This window comes from Thermobia domestica, chromosome 11 (genome assembly GCF_964235325.1).
Source record: "Thermobia domestica chromosome 11, izTheDome1.hap1.1, whole genome shotgun sequence".
Lineage (NCBI taxonomy): Eukaryota > Metazoa > Arthropoda > Insecta > Zygentoma > Lepismatidae > Thermobia > Thermobia domestica.
In genome coordinates, this window is record NC_137464.1 from 103,061,654 (window position 1) to 103,087,174 (window position 25,521).

At 33.8% G+C, this 25,521-nt stretch overlaps 1 protein-coding gene across 32 annotated transcripts in view; it reads right to left on the bottom strand.

Annotated features, from left to right (window-relative positions):
• Window positions 1–25,521, bottom strand: part of LOC145664324 (uncharacterized) — a 1,583,153-nt gene that overhangs the window by 836,793 nt on the left and 720,839 nt on the right. The window contains exon 2 of one of the 32 annotated variants that reach the window (XM_081730916.1): window positions 17,725–17,856. The exons of the other annotated variants lie outside the window; for them this stretch is intronic. The gene's annotated coding sequence lies outside the window, so the exon portion shown is untranslated. The remainder of the gene's footprint in view (window positions 1–17,724; window positions 17,857–25,521) is intronic. 32 annotated transcript variants of the gene reach the window in all.

Sequence of the window (25,521 nt, forward strand, 5' to 3'; positions counted from 1 at the left end):
AAATTTCGCCCAAAGGAATTAAAGATAACATGTATCTGTCAGGCATATGTCTCTGTGGTAATAGTGTTGATTCCTGCAAACATTTCAATAATAATAATAATAATAATAATAATAATAATAATAATAATAATAATAATAATAATAATAATAATAATAATAATAAAATTTTTTGCTTAATACCTGGCGCAACTAACTCCACTTTGTGTACAAATTATTGAGAAATATTGGCTTTTGTTTATTTCAGTATAATCGCGTTATATGATTAAACGACTTCGCAGAGATACTACGTATGAAACAAGTTAATGAATGGAACTGTGTATCTGTATCATTAACGTCCATTAATTTCCACTCACGTAATGTATAATTACATTTGGATCAAGAAGTGTAACATTGTCAGGGCGAACTCAGTGAGACATTTTAGGTCTTTAGGAATTAGGAAATGACAGACCGTAAAGGAGAATGTTTAAATGTAGTCGAAAAGCTCCTGGTAAGTGCATGTCAGACTATTGAGAATTCGGTAGGGTCTCAGTTTTAATGTCCAATAGTTCATACCTTCTAACTGGATGTCAAAGAGAATCTTGTCGATCTCGTCTGTTTTTATCCTCCTCTAAACAAACTTTCTTAACGTTCCGCTAACGGTACATAGTTCTCGAGTGGTTATGTGAAGACAGATATCTCCGAAATTGTGAAAATTTAGTTATCTAACTACAATGAAAGCCAATATTCTTCTGCATCGGCATGTATAGAGCGATATCACATTTTCTCTGGTTGTGAAGGAACTTAGCTGTGCATCTTGAGGTAACTTGCAATTTCGTGGGTTTTGGTGTGCAAACATATGTGTGTTCTTTCAAATTTGAGATATCTCTCTATACAGTATTTAGTTATAGTGAAAAGAGAGTTATATTGAGAATTATCTCTGTTTGCATTACCACGTGTTGATATGTTTCAATTAGAACGGCTACCTGACAGCGGTCTCTAACACTAGTCTTTATCAGTTCAGTAACCTTTAATAAACATCAACCATTTAACCATTCCATTTAACCATTTAACCAAGTAAACATTTTCATGTGGCATAAAATTGTCTGAAACGGATGCCAATGACATGGGGACATGGTATACAAATATCTTGTAGGATTGGTCCATCAAACAAATCTGTTACAATGTACTCTGGAACATGTTTAGGTCAGAACAAATACACGGCCACAGTTTTATGTATGACAGTAGTCCAGAATTCACATTTAAAAACAACAAATCACAAATTTTGTCCTCACATGTAATGTGATACTGATTAGAGCAAAACTGAGAAGATAACACAAATTGTGGATGCTCAATTGATCCAGAATATTCTTCTAATTATTGTTGATAAACGATAAAATGCTAAGAACTTAATCTTTTCTACATTTACACCAACTTACTTGATAAACTATGAGCGTAATGTATTCAATCTTCATATTCAACATACTGTGTGTAAACATTTCTTGAAAGTTTTTGATCTGATGGCAAGTTTCTATATGAGACCTGTTCATATCTACCAGGCTATGTATAGATACTTTTCTTCAGTGGGTTTGCTAGTTAAAGAGTAATAATTATTGGTGAGATGAACAATTCCGGAATTTTTACTTTCCGGAATCCCGAAGTAAAATCGGAAAAAATTCGGAATTCGGAAACATTCCGATTTCAGAAAATTTTCAGAAATTTTCCAAATTCCGAAATTTTCCAAATTCCGAAATTTTCTAAATACCAGACTTTTTCGAATTCCGGAATTTTTCCGAAATCTGGGAAGTGAAAGTTCCGATTCTGGAAAATTTTGTCTATTCCTAGTTGTCACATTTCTTCTGGAATATTGTTAGACTCCATTAACATAAATATTTCCACGCTTAGACATGCTTTGCTTTTGAAATTGTTTTCATTATAAAAAAAAAAAGAAAAACGCTTTATACAACTTAGTCTCAACATAGGTATACTGCGAACAAATATTTTTGTCCATACTTATCTGATGTTCAGGTCATAAGCTTTATATTTTTTTTAAGACAATTTTCTCAAAAACTTTAAATGTCTTTCTGATTTTGTACATATTTACTAAATAAAAATGTCATTAAAAATCTCAAAATACAACACCTCCGCTTCATTTAAGATTGTAATTATTACGTTAAAATATTGTAATTATTACGTTCATATACACAAAATGAATATTTTATTAAGAACCCTAACATACTGCATAATTTATTTTGCTCAGAATTTTAGAAAGGTTCGTTTACTTCTGTCGTTGTGCTTAACTAAAATGACTCGAAAACAGCTCCAATGTACAATTCATATCGTGAAAAAATATATATATATATGTCATTATTAAATCTAAAATACGACATAGTTAATTTTTGTCTCAAGATCTGAGGAAGAGCATTTTACTAGTATGAAAGGTGCTTTCTTAGTACAATTCTTTCCGATAACGATTATTACATTTTATTTTATAAATTTAATAACTTCCGTCTCAACAACACAATTACATGATATAATTTAAGAATTCTAAGCAAGAAAGCTTAATGTGATGGTATGTACATTTTATTTATTTCTTTATTCCATTCAATTAAATAAAATTATACTTTTTGCTAATTGATCTGTATGATTATCAATATTCATTTAACTGATTACACATAAAAGCGTTGTCTAATATGAAATTAATGTGATATTAATAGTGGAGATTCGTATAAGTAAAACGCAGCATGACGCTTTTTTTAGATCAGTCACCCTGAATGAGGTTTTCCTCATTCATACCAGGCAAATGCCGGGGTGGTACCTAACTTATAGGTCCCAGGCCGCTTCCTTCCTTCCCTTTCCCCGAATAGCGTGCTCGCCGAGGGACATCATCCCCCAAAACGTGACGGACTAAATGGGTTTCGACACCGAAAGCCCAGAAATCAAAATCCTAATCCTAAAGTAACAATAGCGAAAGCATCGGTTAGAACTAATGAGCCCACATCGAGACGACTCTAACAATAATGTTTATGTACCTGCGAACAAGACTAACCTTTGTGAATTGTGTAAAATTAACTACTAGAACAGCGTGATAGTAGAAATTTGATTCATTATTCCTATCAGTTGCGAACATATATTAATTGCTCTCTTTTCATGTAAGTAACGTATACACCGTACCTTTTGGTACCCCATATTTTAGTCATATTTTAGAGTTTCACTTCGCCCCATCTTCATTCATGAATTTTATCTAATAACTTAAATAAAATGAACATAAAAAACATAAAGTAAAGATGATCCCCATTACTATTAATTGATAAAAAATATTATACCAACTAGGCCCTATTAATTGAGCGGCTTGGAAAAAACATAATGGTACGTCACATTATTTTAGTTTCGAGTAAACTCAGAAAGAAGGTTCAACGTTCCCATGCAATTCAGTGCAAACCAGGTGCAGATCCAGGACGGACTTCTTGGCGGTGGGTTGTAATACTACTACTTAGAACTACTTTTAAAAGCTCCAAACTCTGGGATGGGTTTTATTTATATATAAAATGAGAAAGATTCCTCTTCTGGGGGAGGGGAGTCGATTGCCCCGATTGCTCCCCTGGTTCAGCCCCTGATGCAAAGACACATACTAAATAAGATTCCTCTGCTATCTGTAGGAACATTTCCAAATTTAAACTACCCAGGGGTAAAAGTGAGGAGGAACGCGGAGAGACGTCGTACCCCCACTTCCAGAAAATGTCTGTAGCGTCCTCCCACTTTCTAAAAAATTACAATGGGCAAAGATAGGCACGGGGGACGGCTTCACGTCGTGCGTCCCCCTGCCTTTCCAGATCCACTTTTACCCACGAAACTGGTCTACAGTTAAATTCCAACCCATTTCACTTTATACTTACTTGAAAAGTGGGGCTTACCATTATGTAGGCCCGAGTCACTCAACTTTCTTTCTTTCTTTTCTTTTTCTTTCTTTCTTTTTTTTCTTTTCTTTTTTTTGAGAACGTTTGTATTGAACAGATAGACTGCCGCTCATGCCAATTGTGAGTGGTTTTCATAGTAATAATTTAAGACGTAGAATCCAAAGACTCTATTATTTAATATGTTTGTCCATGAGATAAGCAGAAAAATGATCTCACAAGTGGTATATATATATTTCCTTATTTCTCAGATATGATTGATAAGTTTTTTTTTTTTATTTGAGGGTGTGAAGATTTATTGTACAAATTATAACGACTTATCAATAAGATAGTCGTAAACCTGGTTCGTTTGCTGAGATAAAAATCCGAAGTGGTAGTAATTCTTTGGCATAAAAAATTAGCTTCGATATTTAAATACCATTAATCTCACCTTTTTAATAAAAATGACAATGTCTATAAACAGTGTTAAACTGGTTTATTATTTGATATAACTTAAATATCCTTTTCTTAAAACTGTTAAGTACACAAATTCACTGACTAGGTAACCATAAAACATGTCCATATCAACAACTATCCCATAATAATCACTTACATATATTAAAAACATTCTTCTTTTGTTAATATGAAATGAGCATTCTACTAAGTATAGTGCATATGTATGAGTACTTTCTGCCCAAGGTACAGGTAAATATTACACAAACCAAAGTATTTTGTTGTATAAAATGTCGCTCGACAAAGGGACTGAATATAAAAGTCATGAGTAGGCTTGGCTTTTATCTTCAAGAACCACTGGTCCGTTTACATTAGTGTTCTTTACATTGCTTATGTCCAATATATTTTAATCGCACCTTGTATATCTATTCATTATATTTCACGTATACATATATATATATATAAATACATTCATAACAATTCTTTCATTTCATCAATATTTATCTTTAATTACATTAATTATATTTATTTTATTATTATCCATTATATTATTAATATATATTCTTCTTAAAATATCGTCGCTTATTTAATTAATCGTCGGAGAGTGCGATTTCAAAAAAATGTAAAGGACAAACGTGGGTTACAAATAGTATTAATCTTTGCGGGCGCATTAAATAACAAATAAGTCAGATGTTGCATTTAAAGGTATACATAGTAGCACTAAGATGTTATAATAAAGAAGAATATCGTTCAAGTTAGTCGTTGAATAATTGATTTTATAGAATAGAGCTTCTTTTTAACATAATCTTTGACAATTAAATTTTCAACACAAATCAATCTAATATAAATAATCTTTGCTTTTAATCAATTATAAATCGAATTATAATTCTTCACATTAACAAGAAAGAATAAAAATCATTTGAAAATTAATTTTCCAGTTTACCTAAAACTCTATTTAAGCATTTCAAGTATTTTTAAGAATCGTTTTCATTATTGATATTAACACATAAACTTTAAAATGAAATTTACAAGAATCTATAACTAACATGAATTTAACCTAATTTCAGTAACGGTAATCAGGTTACATTCGAACTTGCATACGGTTCTAGTAACGTACACTGTACTGCGCTATCATGATTAGGTTCTACATCATGTCGTACACGTCTTTCATCGTGATTTTGATTTTGGTATGAAGTCCCATCTCTTGATCTCCAATTACGTCTATTCACGTAGTTCGCTGTGTTTCTGGAATTTCGCTCAGTACTTCGACTATTTTTATATCTACTGCTGTTGGGTGATCTGACATCATAATTACCATGATTAGTTAGGTTAGGCGGATTCTCTACATAACCTTGTCTATTTTGTTCATTCGGATTGCTAGAGTATACTCGGCTTAGGTTAGGTTCTGTATTATTCACACTCCGAATATTTAAATTCCGAACAGGCACCAAATGATCTGAATTATTCTTATTTTTACCTATTCCTGATTGTGGATTCATGGCATGGTATTGAGTTTCGTAGCATTGGACAAGCATCAATAAATGGCTGAAACTCATACACTGTGTGGAAAATAAGATCTGTTGCAATTTAAATGGAAGCAAATTTCGAATCGATGCTATTATTCTCGATTCCGACTGCAAAGGATTAACGACCTTTAATTCGTTGTAGACATTTACAACAAATTCTACAACAGATTTGTGCAATCGAGGATTGAAGTGTTGATTTCTAAGGGTGGCATCTCTATTTGCCAGCAAAAAGTCATTTTCATAATTTGCGATTAATGCCGCTTTGAATTCCTCATATGTACTAATGTGATCACGTATTGCCTTAAACCATAAGGAACAAGGTGGGAGTAATACATGGGGTATTAATTTCATATATTGTGATCGATCGATAGACATTATATTGCATTCGTCTTGGAATTTCTCTAAGAAAGAAGTAGCATTCTCATTACACTTACCACTGAATTTGCTCATAGCTCGAATTTCACTCATTTTAACACTTAATTTGACCTTCTTTTTCTCATTCCTTGTTCTTGTTGAGTGATAGTTCCTATCCGTGGCATGCTGTGTCGTCACACCATCTATGTTTCGCTCATCAGTACTCTTCGGACAACTTTCTTCTAGTATAATATCTTCATCAGACCCCGGCGAAGGCGAGTTCATCTCTGGTGAGTGGGGAAATTCAAAGCGATCACTACCCAAGTTATTACGGTAAATGTTGTCTTTCGCCTGTAACGTTCTAATCTCTTCTTGAATAGTAGCTAACAACTGTGTATTTACACGTATGTTATTAGAGTTGTTGCTGACCTGGATCTTTTGCTGTTTAATGGAAGATTCTATTACTTCTAAATCTTTTTTTACAGCACAGATTTCTTGATTTTGGTGATTGTGCTTTTCTTGACAATCATCGGATATCCTTTTTAACTTTTCCTCGAACTGTGAGGATATGTCTTTCACCACCTGGACAATTGTCTGTTTTGTTTCATCTGATTTCTGTTCTATCCGTCTACTTAATTCTTCATATTGCTTGTTAGCTTGGTCGAACTTCTGTTCCATTTCGTCAAACTTCAGTTCTATCTTCTGTTCCATGGTCTTGTTAGATTCGTTGAATTTCTGTTCCATGGTCTGCTTTAATTCTTAATTTTGCTTCTTTATCTCGGTAGACATCTGCATTAATTGTCGCTGTACAGCTAACAAGAGTCGATCCTCTGATGACAAACCGGGCGTTACACTAGTTTCACCTTGGTCACTAGTATTTGATTCCTGCTGTATTGTTTCGTTGACCATTTTTCTTATGATTACTTTACCACTTCGCAATATGGTTAAGTTCGTATTCATTAACTGTAGTAAAAGTAAATTCAACCTTACTCTTCTTCTTCGGGAACTGAATTTACAAAGTCCCGGGTGAGGTAAACCAAATTTTTACAACGACTTATCAATAAGATCTGTCTGTAGCGTCCTCCCACTTTCTAAAAAATTACAATGGGCAAAGATAGGCACGGGGGACGGCTTCACGTCGTGCGTCCCCCTGCCTTTCCAGATCCACTTTTACCCACGAAACTGGTCTACAGTTAAATTCCAACCCATTTCACTTTATACTTACTTGAAAAGTGGGGCTTACCATTATGTAGGCCCGAGTCACTCAACTTTCTTTCTTTCTTTTCTTTTTCTTTCTTTCTTTTTTTTCTTTTCTTTTTTTTTGAGAACGTTTGTATTGAACAGATAGACTGCCGCTCATGCCAATTGTGAGTGGTTTTCATAGTAATAATTTAAGACGTAGAATCCAAAGACTCTATTATTTAATATGTTTGTCCATGAGATAAGCAGAAAAATGATCTCACAAGTGGTATATATATATTTCCTTATTTCTCAGATATGATTGATAAGTTTTTTTTTTATTTGAGGGTGTGAAGATTTATTGTACAAATTATAACGACTTATCAATAAGATAGTCGTAAACCTGGTTCGTTTGCTGAGATAAAAATCCGAAGTGGTAGTAATTCTTTGGCATAAAAAATTAGCTTCGATATTTAAATACCATTAATCTCACCTTTTTAATAAAAATGACAATGTCTATAAACAGTGTTAAACTGGTTTATTATTTGATATAACTTAAATATCCTTTTCTTAAAACTGTTAAGTACACAAATTCACTGACTAGGTAACCATAAAACATGTCCATATCAACAACTATCCCATAATAATCACTTACATATATTAAAAACATTCTTCTTTTGTTAATATGAAATGAGCATTCTACTAAGTATAGTGCATATGTATGAGTACTTTCTGCCCAAGGTACAGGTAAATATTACACAAACCAAAGTATTTTGTTGTAAAATTCATATCATTATAAATTAATTGCATATATGCTACTTTTATCAATAAATCTACTCTATGTATCTTAAACAATCATTTGTAGGGGGTGGACTTGTATTCCTGGTAGTGATGAGCGCAAGAGTCTTGGTCTTGCAGTTTTTGCAAGAGTCTTGCATGCAAGACCAAGACCAAGACCAAGACCAAGACCACGAATAGCGGTGCAAGACCAAGACCAAGACCAAGGTGTGCAAGAACAAGACCAAGACCAAGACCATACCTGCAAGACCAAGACCAAGACCAAGACTCTTGCGCAAGAGTCTTGCACAAGTACTGGTACTACTTGAATTTTTTTATACAATATAAAAAAGGAGAAAATTCATTACATCTTTCACTTGAATATTTTGACTTCAGTAAAAGTGACACTAGAGTGAATGTGTTCCCAGTAGTGTTATGCAATCCGTGTGAGTCGATCTGCCCCTGTAGCATATAGCGTTCGCGTTTTCGCGTTGTTGTTCGCGTTTTCTGTAGATATTGCTCGTTCTCAAGCCACACAGGTATCATCTTGCGCCATGTAAGCTATTTTGGTGGACAAACATCGTGTGCGTGGGTTTTCTTAGGTCTTTTCCGTTTCCTTCTAGTTTCTTCATTCCACTGTTTCAGTCTTTTTTCATCACCACCGTCTCCCTTAGCGTTGGTGCATTACTGTGGGACGTTAAACTAGATACTTCATTTCATTTCAAAGCATACTAGTGGTGTTCTTCTTCCAAAACTGAAGAGAAATGTATATTGAACATCGGTAATTCCGTACACCATAGGTGCTGACTACATGGGTATGGCCTTGGCTATGAGACTCAAGCATCCGTTGTAAATTTTTAATGTGTGCTCATAAAATTAATATCGAAATAACATTTTCATGACATTGACAAAAACTTAGTGCATGTGACTGCAAGTTTGATTTCATGGGCAGATGCTTATACGTTGAATAATTGTTTATTCATATAATTTTTAGCCTCCTTAGGTATACGGCACATCGGGGATTGAGCGATATAACATTACACAACAACAGTAAATCTATATTATAAAATTGAAAGTGACTATGCTTGTGACTCCCAATCTCTTGAACACTCTTGAACCACCAGCTCGAGATCGATCAAATTTTCAATATAGATCAGGTTTGGGCCTGGAATGTTATTTATCAGTTCACTTTGAAGGAACAACGTATGGGAGGAGGAGGAGGGGGAGGTATACAAAAATCAAAATAAATAAAAATAAAAGTGACTAAGTTTGTGACTTAATAATTCTTGAACCACCAGACCGACCTTAATCAAATTTTTAACATGTATGAGGTGCCTAACTGGAAAGTGTTTTATAGTTTCATTTTGATGGTAGAACCTAGGGGAGGAGGAGGGGAGGGGGAGGTATATATAAAAATAAATAAAACTTAACTCTTGAAACACCCGACCGATCTCGATCAAATTTTCAACATAGATGAAGCTCAGACCTTTCACGATTTTTATCATTTTACTTTGACGGTGCAACATAGGGGATGGGGAGGAGGGAGATATATATGTAAAAATAAAAGTATAAGTGACTGTCTTTGTGACTTCATCACTCTTGAACCAGCCAATCGATCTTAATGAAATTTTCAACATAGATGAGGTTCGGACTTGGGGTGTTTTGTATCATATCACTTTGATAGTAGAACTAAAGATAGGAGGAGGGGAGAGGAAGTGTACAAAAATAAATAAATCTTAATAACTCTTGAACCACCCAACCGATCTCGATCACATTTTCAACATAGATGAAGTTCGGACCTGAGATGGTTTCTGTCATATCACTTTGACGATGGAGCTTAGGGGCCGGGGAGAGGAGAGATATTTAAAAATGATCGAAAATGACCGATATTAGAGTGGAGTCTATAGTTTTCGGGGTCGCTGAGATAAACAATGACACTTCCGATGCTGTTTAAATCCAAATTTAGCCCCTAGCTTGGCGGTGGGAGGAGAGATATCTAAAAATGATCGAAAATTAATATTAGTGTCGAATTCATAGTTTTTGGGGTCACGAAAGTGAACAGTGATACTTCCGATCCCGTTTAAATGCAAATTCAGCACCGCAACTTGGGGAAGGGGGAAGAAGGAGATATATATAAAAATTATTGAAAATGACCATTATTATCAATGTCAAATTCATGGTTTTCGAGGTCATTGAGATGAACAGTGACACTTCCGATGCCGTGCCTTGCAACATGGGGGAGGAGGAGATATATAAATTTATTGAAAATGACCGATATTAGTGCCGAATCCATAGTTTTCGGTGTCTCTAAGATGAATAGTGATGTTTCTGATGCCGTTTAAACCCAAATTCAGCCCCGCAACTTGGGGAGGAGGAGGGGAGAGAAATATAAAAATAATCGAAAATGACCGATACCAGAAAGCGCTTAGTAATAATGTTATGGACATATTTCATAGGAAAAATTTGAAGATATCCGATTATGATATTTTCTATGCAGAAGTTACTTATATATTTTCTTAATATATGCTAATCTACGCTAAAAATCATTGTGAAAACTTATAATTATTAAAATACAGAATTAAAATGCACTTAGTTTCAGACGAACACGAATGAAGCAATCGCACTTGCAACTAGATGTAATATTAAACTTTTTGTTCTTACGGATTATCAAATAACATGTGTTACATTATCCAATTAACCATTAGTAATTTTATTCCTCATCTCTTGCACCAATTCTATGCATATTTATAGTGTATGTATAGCAAAGTAACAGAGTAAATTAAACATAATGCCCTTTAAACTTTTGTATTAGATATAATTAAAAATTAAGTGCATATGTGAATTGCTGGATTTGTAGCTTTGTATTCCACGATGAATTGGATTTAAAAAACAAGATAACCTGAGTCAATTAGAGTTTAAAAAATTGGAACAATTTGATCATTTAGAGAAGTGATGGCCAAATCCTAATCCCAGGGCCGGCCTTAAGCGATGGGACCGACCTCCGCGCTAGAATTTAATCTATTCTCGGCTTGTCAAATAGCCGCAAAAACACATTACGATTCTGAGAACACACTTTTCTTAATCATCCTAGAGACTGTGGCATCTAGGGAAAGTAGTTCCTCCAAATTGAAACAATAAAAACTTACTTGAGATAGTCGACTCAGCAAGAACGTTTGGACTATTTAGCAATTTTGTCCATTGAATTAAAATTTGCAAGAATTTGAAGTTTGACAACATTCTTAAACAAACTTAACAGAGAGAAAGCAAGAAAAATAACTTCCTTATAACAAAAAGAAATAATATTATGACTAATTTATAGTTTCTAAATACTAAGTGATATTTAGAAGTTCAAACAATAAATTTATTTCCAACATTGTTCTTATATTTACATTGTTTTGAACAAAATAAATATTTTAAAAAAATGTTAGTGAGTAAAACCAATGGTGTTGTGAATGTACTTTTCAAAAGTGAAGCACAAATAGTATTAGTTACTTGTAAGTTTGAGTAAGTTGGCTTGAACAATCAAAATTGTTTTTAATCGGGCTCCGTTGTTCCTAAGGCCGGCTCTGTCTAATGGAATGGGTAAGAATAATATAAGATAATACTTGGAGCCATTTTTTCAGTTTCCTTGTTATATTCTCCCCGAAGAGACGGTTCACTCAATGTTTATACATCATACATTTTCTGAATTTTTGGCTTATGCTCTGTACCTTACATTTGCTTCATGTGTCTAGGGAATTAGATCCTGACTTACGAACATTTGAAAGTAACTCTGTGAAGTATTCGTTTTTCTAAGACTCGGTCAGGTACCAAGGATATTACCTTCCAAAAGTAGATATTTTTACAGTTAAAATTCAAATCTAAATTCAGGTAAACTATTATGGCCAACTGCACTCTTCGTGCGTCATGCTGTTACACATGGGGTTAAGAAGAGAACAAACTTACGTTTTCTTTATTTCTACTTATGGGCCACCGTTTGGCTATCGTTCGTTTAGAGAATCGGGAACTTTAATGGTTATACCATGAACAAAGGGAAGAGTGGAAGACCCATAGGCCATTAAGAAATAGAATTGAAACTACAGCGATTCTTGGACTCTATGTAAAATTATAATTATTACAAATGATGCTTTACATTGTTGATGCCATCAATCCTCTTTCTCATTAATTCCAACCACAAACTTTAGAAATAAGACTATAATATATGACAAATCACACAATAGTATATAAAAATCTGAGCATGGTTAAGAAATGTAAGATGGACATGTTTAGGAAAATATGTTATATAAAGTATTGTAGAACCCACTCCCTCCTAAGTTTTTGTCTCAACCGCAAGCAATTAAAACGATTTGGAAATTCTCAGAAAAATAGACTATATTCGGCAAAATTATACGTTTTACCAAATGTATCATAGAATTTCTATTTAAATCTTCAGGGAAAAAGTTAAGTAAATCCTCATATTTGAATGATTTTAATGGTAGAATTGGGATTATGTGAAAACTTAGTAAAATTCATACGTCATATTGTGTTAAAATTAGATAATACTTACGAAAAGTATCACAGGTCATATATGTAAATCTAGTGGGAGACAGTTCATTCTCTACTTCTCGATTGATTTCAAGTCCAAGTAGTAGAAATGATTGCGAAGTTCAGAAAGTATACGCCACATTAATGAAAACCTAATATTTTTACGAAAGACATCTTGGACACATTTTAAAAATTTTATGGGCGGAGAATAATCCATACCCGATTAGGAGATTAAGTTCAGCACTCATTCATGAGTGATTTTAATTGTAAGTACAAGGGATTACGGTAAAAATCAAAGAAAAGGCACGTTAACATTGCATCAAAACCCAATCAATTGTAGAAAATTGATTATAGAACTGTAAAAGGAATCAGGGGCGGGGGGAGCTAGGAGTGTAAATCCACAACTTTATTCTTTACTAATTTTAATTCCATGCAAAGGAGATGGTCGGAAAACCTAAAAAAAATGTATGATATATGACGCTAAAATCAAACACTTTTATATTAAATTACGTATTATGAAACATTTCTTTTATGTTTAAGGGGTGCTGAATACACACTTTGGCAGAATTTTAAGCCCAAGCTGAGTGTATTTTCTGAATACAATAAAGAAAATATACACTACTAGGTTTTGTCATAATCGAAAACTTTTTGAGTGATTTATATTGGAAAGTTGTCTCTTATGTTTCCTACATGTGAAAATTTGCAACATGGAGTAGATTTGACATCCTTTTAATTCCATTATACGCCATTGACTGCAAATATCAAACAACAAAGTTATTTCTGTAGGTGAAAGGAAGGCACATACCAAAGCTTATCAAAATTGGATATCTTTTACGGGAGTTATCGTGGAACAGACAGATCGACAGACAGGCAGATACACAAATGTTAATCGCGTCGAGTAGAAGCTCAGCTAATGCTTGTTTCAAATATTTTGACAAGGCAATCCATATTTTCCTTTCGATTTTCTGAAATCACCATCTCAGCAATCAATTCTAATCCGATAGTCAATGAAACTTTGGTGGTTTATTACCTGACTTACATACGTTCATTGTGTGCCAACAATATGGAACGAAAAGTATTATTCATGATGTAGACATCAATTAGTACAGATTTTCAACATCGCCTACGTAATCAGTAAACAATGAACCCACTATTCTCTGCAAAGTCTGTTAAATCCCATGGAATATACCACTAGTGTGTAGCATAGTTCAATTTATCATAAGTTAGCAATTTGCTAATAATTGGATGCAAGATGACTACATGCAACTATGCCATACATCATAAACATAATTAATTTAACCTAATATTTTCAATCAATAATAACTCTACATGACGCGACTGACTCACTAGTATAAATCACAGATACTTCCAGTTGACCTGGAAAGTTGAACGTCGCAATACTTATTTAGAGCGTGAGACGAGAAACCAACAAGAAAATTGTGTAAATATATTCTTTTACGTTTTCAGGGGATAAAATAGAGGATAAAAATTTCCATGTTATTTAAATAGGCCTTTGTTTGGACATAAAATCTCACGTTTTTAGTAATTGGAATTGAAATAAAAACTTGAAAATTCGGTATGCTTGTAGCTTTTGATAGTATTATCTAAGTAAATCCCTAAAAAAATAAAAAATAAAGATATCTTAGTTTAATAATTTTATGGGAACTGAAAAGTCTTCCTTATGCTATTTGAATAGAACATCTTCTACATCTCATAGATACTCAACAAAAGTAATCTACTTTCCCTAGATGCCACAGTCTCTAGGATGATTAAGAAAAGTGTGTTCTCAGAATCGTAATGTGTTTTTGCGGCTATTTGACAAGCCGAGAATAGATTAAATTCTAGCGCGGAGGTCGGTCCCATCGCTTAAGGCCGGCCCTGGGATTAGGATTTGGCCATCACTTCTCTAAATGATCAAATTGTTCCAATTTTTTAAACTCTAATTGACTCAGGTTATCTTGTTTTTTAAATCCAATTCATCGTGGAATACAAAGCTACAAATCCAGCAATTCACATATGCACTTAATTTTTAATTATATCTAATACAAAAGTTTAAAGGGCATTATGTTTAATTTACTCTGTTACTTTGCTATACATACACTATAAATATGCATAGAATTGGTGCAAGAGATGAGGAATAAAATTACTAATGGTTAATTGGATAATGTAACACATGTTATTTGATAATCCGTAAGAACAAAAAGTTTAATATTACATCTAGTTGCAAGTGCGATTGCTTCATTCGTGTTCGTCTGAAACTAAGTGCATTTTAATTCTGTATTTTAATAATTATAAGTTTTCACAATGATTTTTAGCGTAGATTAGCATATATTAAGAAAATATATAAGTAACTTCTGCATAGAAAATATCATAATCGGATATCTTCAAATTTTTCCTATGAAATATGTCCATAACATTTAGAGCTGATATAAATACTTCTACAAATAAGAAGAATGTATGCGAAGGACGTTGATTACCATAAGGAAATCGCAAGATGTGCCGCCCACCATTAATCTTACTATCGAGAAATTGGGGGAACATCAAACTTCAATGACAGCGTACCAAATCTGCTGGAGAAGATAAGGGAGGACCTGGAGACATCAATGCAATTGCAAAATACGAAAGAAGACGAATCAAACGACAAAGCGAATAAATAACATTGAAAGTGTGCAAATTTCTGTCATTGCAGGTACATGGATGACCTTCCTTCTTTCCTGTCTTTACCACCCATGAACATTCTTCTCTTTGCTGACGATTTTAAAATTTTTCAAAAAATTTCTACCATAGACGAAGCCCTACAACATCAACAAAGCTTCGCTAAACTTACTGACTGGTGTGCGACTTGGAATTTAAAACTGAACCCTCATAAATGTTTCACTCTTACATTAGTGTTTCTTGAAAGAAAAAATAAATTTATCACATATATTTTATTAATAACAGTACTATCAGAAGAGTTGTGTCACATAAAGACCTCAGAATATTACTGTAAAGAGTGATATGAGAACACTGGCTATTCTTTTCATATTTATTGAAATTCGAGATCTCAAATCACTCAGTATTTTCTTCAAGCTTTTACATCCCCTAAAATTGAATATTACTCACCGATATGGAATCTGACTTGTGCTTTAAACTTATCCTGTTTTGATTCTGTCCTTAACTTTTTTCTTGCCATTGTAAAACAGAGAGTTCCTTCTGTGAGTAGCCTTAACAAATCATAACTCCTAAACAAACTTAATATTCAGACTTCACTTACTCGCCGCAGACTTGCTGCTTCTCCATAAAAATTATCAATGGAAAAATTAACTCCGAATTATTGCTTGCTGTTCTCAATTTTCGCGTACCTTCTCGCCTTATTCGCAGTGGTATGTTACTAACATATGTAATATACTTTAGCTTGGCATCATTGTATAATAGTTTATCGTCAGATGTTAATACTTTTAACTCTGAAAATCATTTTAGAAACAAATTAAAGTCTCTGTAAATGTGATATATGTGATATATATGTGATCTGATTGAATTCCACCACCTACAACTTAACCATAAGATCCACCACTTGCTATTTCAATAGGAAGTTAAGAGCGGATAGATGAATGAGACTCACGTATTTTTGAAATGCTTATCCACTTTATTAAATAATTTTTCTCACTATCTCTTTTTATGTTTTCTCTGATATTTTTTTCACAGGGGTTGCACAAAGACCTATAAAACTTCTCATGTTAATGAACATTAATGTATAGCATACTTTGAAATATAATAATAATAATAATAATAATAATAATAATAATAATAATTATTATTATTATTATTATTATTATTATTATTATTTGTATTATTATTATTATTATTATTATTATTATTATAAAGGATCCCGCACCGCACTAAAAAAGTAAATCAATGTTTGAATATTTATTTTTTTTAAATGACTTTTTGTCACTTTAATCACGTCCAAAAACATGCTTAATAGAATGATTAATAGAATATTATAGGATGATTAATAAAAATTGCCCTAAGGGTGTTCGAAATGTACATCTAAACTTCTGATGAGTTCAATAAGTGTAGAGGCAGAAACGACTTGTAAATGTGTAAATGGCTGCACATTTGTGCGCAGTATAGAGAAATGCTAGTAAGATATTTCAAAGGAAACAAAGTTGAAATGAAATGATACTTTTTAAGTTTAAAATTCCACTATTATGCACTTTAGGCTAAAGGAGACTGATGATTAATGGAAATGAATATTTGTGAAATTAAATGGGAATTGTTTGCTCTTTCACTGGGATTTGAATCCGGGGTTCGTGCACCAAAGACACACGCACCAGCAAGAAGTCCAGCGAAGAGGAAAAATATGAAATGAAATCTTTGAGTTTTATGTCCCACGGTTATGCCGGTGAGGCTAAAGGAGACGGTGATGATGAGTAATGAATGAAATGGTGGAATGAAGAAACGGGTGGGAGGAGACGGAAGGATCCTGAAAAAAAAACCATGCACACGGCGTTTGTCCACCACAAAGTTCACTTGGTGGGGGCTGGGATCGAACCCGGGACCGAAAACACCAGAGGTAAACGCTCTACCACTGAGCCACCGCGGCCCTGTAGTAAAAATAGCTTGCAAAGGTAGCACGTAGAGCAATTAGAATATGGGAGCAATTGACTTTTTTCCCACAACCTTTTATTACGATGTCCTGTTATATTCAAATATAACAAAAATCACTATAATTGAGGTAAGAAGACTAATACAATGTTCACTATGCAGATTCTTGATTAGTAAAGAGATGACCCCAAGACCCAGGCAACTAAGGAAATGATACTCCAGGGAAGTTAAGGAATACAGTTAGAAAACCACAAAGCTGCAGGCAAGCTAAATGATTGTGGTTAGGTTTTTCCAGTGTTCAATACAAGCAAAGGGAGGATTAGGTCCCACAGAACTCCACGCAAGCTAAGTGGCAAGGAACGTCAGAGCTCCAGGCAAACTAAGAAGCTGGACTGGTAAATCTCTCAGAGCTCAAGGAAACTAAGATAGGTGAATAGACCAGTCGAAACTGATACCATTAAAGGTCTTTCGGTGTCCTCGTCGGTAGTATCGGTGCTAGCGCTCTTCTTCGGTCACGAGTTTTGTTGGTGATGATGATGTCGGTCGTCTGCTTGCTCGTAGTGGTAGTTGTAAAGAAGCCAGTGGTCCTGTTTACAAATATAGAGGACGTTAAGTAAATAACCATTGATACTTAACAGTGTATTTTGCTACGTGTACAGTATCAAAATAAATAACAATTTGTTCCAGCAAGAACAATATTCGTCACTTATTATTGGAACGATTGATATACGTTTCAGCGTCACAAAAATTCTTTTGTTCAATTATCATCAAATCTGTGCATCAGAAGTTAACCTAAGAATATTATTTTTTTCATCTCGGTGTACTCTTATCGACTGATATATGTCTTATATTTGGCAATGCACAGAAATTAAAGTTGAAAGGTTAATTATATTTTTTTGGCAATATCTCGTTAGCCATACTATGTAATGTCGTCTTGCTAGTTTCAAAATGAAGTGCTTGACGATGGTATATTTCAGTGTTACTTTCACCACAATAAGTGTGGCATGGTTCTCGTACAACATAAATATTAAAGTTTACTAAGATTTTTTTTCATTTTCTCGAAAATTAAACATGAGTTTTTATACCTAGATCGTTCACCCATATTTTTATGAGTTTAACAATATATATTTTCTTGTATATGCCCCATATTTAGAGATTTTCCTCTAAAAGCTGCTTATAATATTACCACAGAATGTTGATATCATCACTTAATTTCAAGCTATTACATCAGATTGCTATGAATTTATACAGGGAAATAGAAGTGAAATTTGTGAGAAGATAACACAATTGACACATAAACAACGATACTGATTTATATAGGAACTACATTAACAAACTTGAAGACGAAGAACTTTGATAACATTTTATATTTGAAGGATTATACATATAAGTGAATATAGCATAGTTAGTTCCTTTGTTAAAATTGTACCAGCAAAAGTACCATCTAAACAATATTTTTTTAAAGTAAAACTTTATGTTCCTAGGCTATGGATTTCTTTTATTAAGAAAACCCACGCACACGGTGTTTCTCTACCACAAATCCGGCTTCGTTCTAGTTAAGACTCTTCAGAATTGTAATTGTTCGCGCATACAGACACTCTGCCCTAATTATCGCGTGAATATTGTTGAATTTCTGTTATTCCTACTTGATATAAATTTTAAAAAATAACTGTGTTTATAATGATAGTGCTAAATACTACTGTAAATTTATCTATATGCAAGTTTCTTTAGTAGGAACGATTACAATTCTCATACGTATGATCGCAAATAATTATTCCTTTTTATACTTTCAATATTTTGTATAAACAACTAAAGAAAATCCATCTACAAAAACAACAATAAAGAAAACAATATGATATTTTTAAAAATTTGTTTTCGAATAAAACCTGAATTCACTTTGTTTAAATAAATTATTCACTTAGTATTGAATGTACGGGAAGGTAATTGCAAGAGAATGCGTTTCATTATACTTTTGAAACTTTGTAAAACTTGAATAAAAATAAAATGTGAATAAAGCAAGCATTTATTACTACAAATATGTGTGACAGTTTCGGAATTACACCGTTGATTTCATCAGACACATTATAAAAATACAAGCTACATTTACTTGTAATCAGTGGAGTATTTACGGGTGAGCTATCGGGCTCAAGCCTCCCTCCAAAATAAATTTATTATATGTACAACTTCATTAAAATTTGTTTTTCATTAAAAGGAAAAATATAAATGCTTATTCATGTGTTGTGCATAGCCCCCCGAAACAAAATCCTAAATACGCCACTGTTTGTAATAACTTAATCTACAATAGAATACTGTTAGGTTTAACGAAAAACAAAGATCATACATATGAGGCGTTCAGAACGCAAAGGCATCAAATGATGCGGGGTAATAATTATTTGAGTAATAATGTCTCTGTGGTCGGGCTACGTCAGCTATATATTTTTTACTAGCCTTTGGCCAGCTGGGGTCTTCGCCCCCAGACCCCCGTATTTGCTCGGCCTACGGCCTCGCATGTTATATGTTCGTGCATTTATTCTTAATGTTTCCTTAAATCGGCAAAACAACCCCAGATCTCATATTTATCATCCTTTGCTCCTTAATACTCTGCTTAATAACTCACAGTTTATTTTTTTTATATATAGCAACCTTTGTTTTGTCAACCACAATTTATCGACTTATTATATAATGAATGGTGATGTTGGATTCTCATTTTCAGAGGTTTTTTTTTTTTTTTCTTATTTATAATTTTCAAAAAAGAAATCTGGGATTTTTGTTCGACCATAACTCTTGCATATTTGTAAGACAAAGGTCGATCCTTTTTCTTGTAACTTTGTAGTATTTCCACACCACCCCTGTGAAATCCTGCTACACGCATACTCCTTTGAATGAAAGCTTTTGCTTCGTCATGTCTTTCGTATACTAACAAAACTGGAACGTAAGTGGTATTTGTGTCTGGGAAGGTTCGTATCACAGTGTCAAAATGAAGTTCAATATGATTTGTATTTGGAGAGGCGCCAAGCATTCTCCATAAAAAAGCTTAAAGGGATTTCTTTTTGCGTAGACTCTTATGTTACCATCAAGTATAAGTGAAAAGGAATTTTTGCAGCAGACCTGTATCATACTCCGAAATGAAAGTCCAATGGTGCTGTTCCCTGGGTAATTCCATAGCTATCACTCACTAAAAGGAACTATAGTAGAAGTTGTGAGTATACAACATTCTTTACAAAAACGGTTCATTCAATTATTCTTTCAGACTGAACCAGTAATACAACTGAATCCCTTGATCGGACACGTCCAAGTGCGACGTACAGTTGGCCGTCCAGAAAATGTCTCATTTAAATAACATGGGGAAATTCTTCATCCCCTCTTTAGACCCCCCAAAAATTAAAAATATTCACTTTTGGCAATTTTCCTGTGGGTTTGTCCCGAAAAGCTATAATCATGTCAAATTTAATCATTGTAGCCCTGCAGGAAGTGCTCAATAATTTGAGGGTGTAAAAGGTGCCCCATATAAATAACATGGGAAAGATTTTTCAGTTCCCTATAAAACCAATCTAAAGTTGGAATTTTTTTACTTTTGGCAATTTTTCTGTCGGTTAGTCCTGGAAGGCTACAATCATGCCAAATTTCATCATTCTAATCTTGCCGGAAGTGCCTAAACATTTTAGGGTATAGAAGACGTCGCTTATAAATAACATTGGAAAGATTTTTCAGTTCCCCATGAAACCACTTTACTGTTAGAAATTTTCATTTCTGATGATTTACTTAGGTAAAGCTAACGAGAACGTACAAGCATACGGAATTTGAAGTTTTTATTCCAATTCCAAGTACCTAAAACATGAGATTATAGGTCCAGAAAAAGTCTCATTTAAATAACATGGGGAAATTCTTCATCCCCTCTTTAGACCCCCCCAAAATTAAAAATATTCACTTTTGGCAATTTTCCTGTGGGTTTGTCCCGAAAAGCTATAATGATGTCAAATTTAATCATTGTAGCCCTGCAGGAAGTGCTCAATAATTTGAGGGTGTAAAAGGTGTCCGATATAAATAACATTGGAAATATTTTTCAGTTCCCTATAAAACCACTCTAAGGTCCGAATTTTCTACTTTTGGCAATTTGATTTGTCCGGAAAAGCTATAATGATGTCAAATTTAATCATTGTAGCCCTGCAGGAAGTGCTCAATAATTTGAGGGTGTAAAAGGTGTCCCATATAAATAATATGGGAAAGATTTTTCAGTTCCCTATAAAACCACTCTAAAGTTGGAATTTTTTACTTTTGGCAATTTTTCTGTCCGTTAGTCCTGGAAGGCTACAATCATGCCAAATTTCATCATTCTAATCTTGCCGGAAGTGCCTAAACATTTTGGGGTATAGAAGGCGTCCCATATAAATAACATTGGAAAGATTTTTCAGTTCCCCATGAAACCACTTTACGGTTAGAAATTTTCAATTCTGATGATTCACTTCGGTAAAGCTAACGAAAACGTACAAGGATACCGAATTTGAAGTTTTTATTCCAATTCAAAGTACCTAAAACATGAGATTATAGGTCCAGAAAATGTCTCATTTAAATAACATGGGGAAATTCTTCATCCCCTCTTTACACCCTCTAAAAATTAAAAATATTCCCTTTTGGCAATTTTCCTGTGGATTTGTCCGGAAAAGCTATAATCATGTCAAATTTAATCATTGTAGCCCTGCAGGAAGTGCTCAATAATATGAGGGTGTAAAAGGTGTCCCATATAAATAAAATTGGAAATATTTTTCAGTTCCCTATAAAACCACTCTAAAGTTGGAATTTTTTACTTTTGGCAATTTTTCTGTCGGTTAGTCCTGGAAGGCTACAATCATGCCAGATTTCATCATTCTAATCTTGCCGGAAGTGCCTAAACATTTTGGGGTATAGAAGGCGTCCCATATAAATAACATTGGAAAGATTTTTCAGTTCCCCATGAAACCACTTCACGGTTACAAATTTTCATTTCTGATGATTCACTTCGGTAAAGCTAACGAATACGTACAAGGATACTGAATTTGAAGTTTTTATTCCAATTCTAAGTACCTAAAACATGAGATTATAGGTCCAGAAAATGTCTCATTTAAATAACATGGAGAAATTCTTCATCCCCTCTTTACACCCTCTAAAAATTAAAAATATGCCCTTTTGGCAATTTTCCTGTGGGTTTGTCCGGAAAAGCTATAATGATGTCAAATTTAATCATTGTAGCCCTGCAGGAAGTGCTCAATAATTTGAGGGTGTAAAAGGTGTCCCATATAAATAACATGGGAAAGATTTTTCAGTTCCCTATAAAACCACTCTAAGGTCGGAATTTTTTACTTGTACAGATTTACTTAGGTAGTGCTAACGGAAATGTGTAACCATACCGAATTTCAAGTTTCTTTTCCAATTCTAAGTACCTAAAACATGAGATTATAAGTTCAAAAAAAGGTCCATTTAAATAACATGGGGAATTTTTTTATCCCCTCTTTAGACCCCTTAAAAATTAAAAATATTTACTTTTGACAATTTTCGTGTGGGTTAGTTCCGGAAAGCTACAATTATGCTAAATTTAATCATTGTAGCCCTACAGGAAGTGCTCAATAATTTATGTCAGCTCATGTAGTTTTATATATAGTTAGGATTGTCCTTAAAATTTCATTAGAAGATATTAAATAAACAATGAGATCCTAAATGCGCCACTGTTTGTAATAACTTAATCTACAATAGAATACTGTTAGGTTTAACGAAAAACAAAGATCATACATATGAGGCGTTCAGAACGCAAAGGCATCAAATGATGCGGGGTAATAATTATTTGGAGTAATAATGTCTCTGTGGTCGGGCTACGTCAGTTATATATTTTTTACTAGCCTTTGGCCAGCTGGGGTCTTCGCCCCCAGACCCCCGTATTTGCTCGGCCTACGGCCTCGCATGTTATATGTTCGTGCATTTATTCTTAATGTTTCCTTAAATCGGCAAAACAACCCCAGATCTCATATTTATCATCCTTTGCTCCTTAATACTCTGCTTAATAACTCACAGTTTATTTTTTATATATAGCAACCTTTGTTTTGTCAACCACAATTTATCGACTTATTATATAATGAATGGTGATGTTGGATTCTCATTTTCAGAGGTTTTTTTTCTTATTTATAATTTTCAAAAAAGAAATCTGGGATTTTTGTTCGACCATAACTCTTGCATATTTGTAAGACAAAGGTCGATTCTTTTTCTTGTAACTTTGTAGTATTTCCACACCACCCCTGTGGTATCCTGCTACACGCATACTCCTTTGAATGAAAGCTTTTGCTTCGTCATGTCTTTCGTATACTAACAAAACTGGAACGTAAGTGGTATTTGTGTCTGGGAAGGTTCGTATCATAGTGTCAAAATGAAGTTCAATATGATTTGTATTTGGAGAGGCACCAAGCATTCTCCATAAAGAAGCTTAAAGGGATTTCTTTTTGCGTAGACTCTTATGTTACCATCAAGTATAAGTGAAAAGGAATTTTTGCAGCAGACATGTATCATACTCCGAAATGAAAGTCCAATGGTGCTGTTCCCTGGGTAATTCCATAGCTATCACTCACTAAAAGGAACTATAGTAGAAGTTGTGAGTATACAACATTCTTTACAAAAGCGGTTCATTCAATTATTCTTTCAGACTGAACCAGTAATACAACTGAATCCCTTGATCGGACACGTCCAAGTGCGACGTACAGTTGGCCGTCCAGAAAATGTCTCATTTAAATAACATGGGGAAATTCTTCATCCCCTCTTTAGACCCCCCAAAAATTAAAAATATTCACTTTTGGCAATTTTCCTGTGGGTTTGTCCCGAAAAGCTATAATCATGTCAAATTTAATCATTGTAGCCCTGCAGGAAGTGCTCAATAATTTGAGGGTGTAAAAGGTGCCCCATATAAATAACATGGGAAAGATTTTTCAGTTCCCTATAAAACCAATCTAAAGTTGGAATTTTTTTACTTTTGGCAATTTTTCTGTCGGTTAGTCCTGGAAGGCTACAATCATGCCAAATTTCATCATTCTAATCTTGCCGGAAGTGCCTAAACATTTTAGGGTATAGAAGACGTCGCTTATAAATAACATTGGAAAGATTTTTCAGTTCCCCATGAAACCACTTTACTGTTAGAAATTTTCATTTCTGATGATTTACTTAGGTAAAGCTAACGAGAACGTACAAGCATACGGAATTTGAAGTTTTTATTCCAATTCCAAGTACCTAAAACATGAGATTATAGGTCCAGAAAAAGTCTCATTTAAATAACATGGGGAAATTCTTCATCCCCTCTTTAGACCCCCCCAAAATTAAAAATATTCACTTTTGGCAATTTTCCTGTGGGTTTGTCCCGAAAAGCTATAATGATGTCAAATTTAATCATTGTAGCCCTGCAGGAAGTGCTCAATAATTTGAGGGTGTAAAAGGTGTCCGATATAAATAACATTGGAAATATTTTTCAGTTCCCTATAAAACCACTCTAAGGTCCGAATTTTCTACTTTTGGCAATTTGATTTGTCCGGAAAAGCTATAATGATGTCAAATTTAATCATTGTAGCCCTGCAGGAAGTGCTCAATAATTTGAGGGTGTAAAAGGTGTCCCATATAAATAATATGGGAAAGATTTTTCAGTTCCCTATAAAACCACTCTAAAGTTGGAATTTTTTACTTTTGGCAATTTTTCTGTCCGTTAGTCCTGGAAGGCTACAATCATGCCAAATTTCATCATTCTAATCTTGCCGGAAGTGCCTAAACATTTTGGGGTATAGAAGGCGTCCCATATAAATAACATTGGAAAGATTTTTCAGTTCCCCATGAAACCACTTTACGGTTAGAAATTTTCAATTCTGATGATTCACTTCGGTAAAGCTAACGAAAACGTACAAGGATACCGAATTTGAAGTTTTTATTCCAATTCAAAGTACCTAAAACATGAGATTATAGGTCCAGAAAATGTCTCATTTAAATAACATGGGGAAATTCTTCATCCCCTCTTTACACCCTCTAAAAATTAAAAATATTCCCTTTTGGCAATTTTCCTGTGGATTTGTCCGGAAAAGCTATAATCATGTCAAATTTAATCATTGTAGCCCTGCAGGAAGTGCTCAATAATATGAGGGTGTAAAAGGTGTCCCATATAAATAAAATTGGAAATATTTTTCAGTTCCCTATAAAACCACTCTAAAGTTGGAATTTTTTACTTTTGGCAATTTTTCTGTCGGTTAGTCCTGGAA